The sequence below is a fragment of the Arachis hypogaea genome, chromosome 6 (assembly GCF_003086295.3).
Source record: "Arachis hypogaea cultivar Tifrunner chromosome 6, arahy.Tifrunner.gnm2.J5K5, whole genome shotgun sequence".
NCBI lineage: Eukaryota > Viridiplantae > Streptophyta > Magnoliopsida > Fabales > Fabaceae > Arachis > Arachis hypogaea.
Window position 1 is genome coordinate 87946726 of NC_092041.1, and position 1422 is coordinate 87948147.

A 1422-nucleotide genomic window follows, 5' to 3' on the forward strand; every position below is an offset into this window, starting at 1 on the left:
CTGAGGGTCTGATTCCTTCTTCTTCTGAGACTTCCTTCAACATGGTGATGGCCTTGCATTCTTCCCATCTCACTCCCTTTTGTTCCCCCTTAGGATTCTTTTCAGTGTCACTAGGGAACACTGCAGTTGACTTGGGGGCTTGTTGAGATAGCTCTCCTACTCGAGACTCCATCCACTTGAGTTTTTCACCATGACTCCTTAAGGTCGATCTCACATCTTCCTTAAAGCTTTTCAATTCGGTTATGTCTTGACTCATGGTTGCAAGCCTTCCTTCTATCCTGTTTAATTGATCTTGAAATTGTTGGTTCGGATTGGATTGGGCAGGTTGGTTATTTTGGCCATGATATGGTGGTTGGGAGTAAGTGTTTTGTGTGGCTTGGTATGATCTTTGGTTGGAGTTTTGGTATGTGGAATTGTTGTGTTGGTTGTGGTTGTAAGGTTTGTGGTTTTGTGGTTGGCTTTGCTGGTTTCCCCACCCAAAGTTTGGGTGGTTTTTCCATCCTGGGTTGTAAGTGTTGGAATGTGGATCATATGATTGCCTTTGTTGATTTCCCACATAGTTGGCCTCTTCCCAATCACCTCCTTCAATGCTTACCTCTTCTTGATCTTGTGTGTGTATTGCAGCCACTTGCTTTGTGTCTAACTTCCTGGTAAGCTCTGCTAGTTGCTTGGCAAACACCTTGTTTTGGGCTAGGATTGCATCAACATGGTTCAGCTCCATGACTCCCTTAGTGTTGTGCCTTTCTGAAGCATAGTAGTACTCATTCTCAGCCACTGTCTCAATCACTTCAATGGCTTCTTCCACAGTCTTTTTCCTGTTTAATGAGCCTCCTGATGAATGGTCTACAGCCTTCCTTGATTCATAAGAAAGTCCATCATAGAAGATGTGCAATTGCACCTAATCAGGGAACATGTTTGGTGGGCATTTCCTTGTCAACTCTTTGAACCTCTCCCATGCCTCGTAGAGCGTCTCACCATCTTGTTGTCTAAAGGTTTGAACCTCAGATCGAAGCCTATTGACCTTTTGTGGGGGTAGAAACGTGCCAGAAACTTGCTCTCCACCTCATCCCAGGTTGTTAGGCTGTCCCTTGAGAATGATTCCAGCCACTTAGCTGCCTTATCCCTAAGTGAAAATGGGAACAAGAGCAGTTTATAGGCATCATCCTGGACTCCATTGGACTTCACAGTGTCGCAAATTCTCAAGAATTTTGTGAGATGTTGGTTTGGATCTTCATTAGCACTCCCACCAAATGAGCAATGATTCTCCACCAATGATATTAGCTGTGGTTTGAGTTCAAAATTGTTGGCCTGAATGGGTGGTTTCTGAATGCTACTACCACAATTCCCAGAGGTTGGGTTTATGTATGAACCAAGAACCCTCCTCTCAGGAATGGCATTGTTTCCATCATCCCTCTCATGGTT

At 44.4% G+C, this 1422-nt stretch overlaps 1 non-coding gene across 1 annotated transcript; it reads left to right on the forward strand.

The window, feature by feature from the left end:
- Positions 1–911: 911 nt before the first annotated feature.
- Positions 912–1015, forward strand: LOC112700374 (small nucleolar RNA R71). The gene has a single exon (XR_003153279.1). It is a non-coding gene; the product is annotated as a small nucleolar RNA R71 (small nucleolar RNA).
- The last annotated feature ends 407 nt before the right edge of the window (positions 1016–1422 follow it).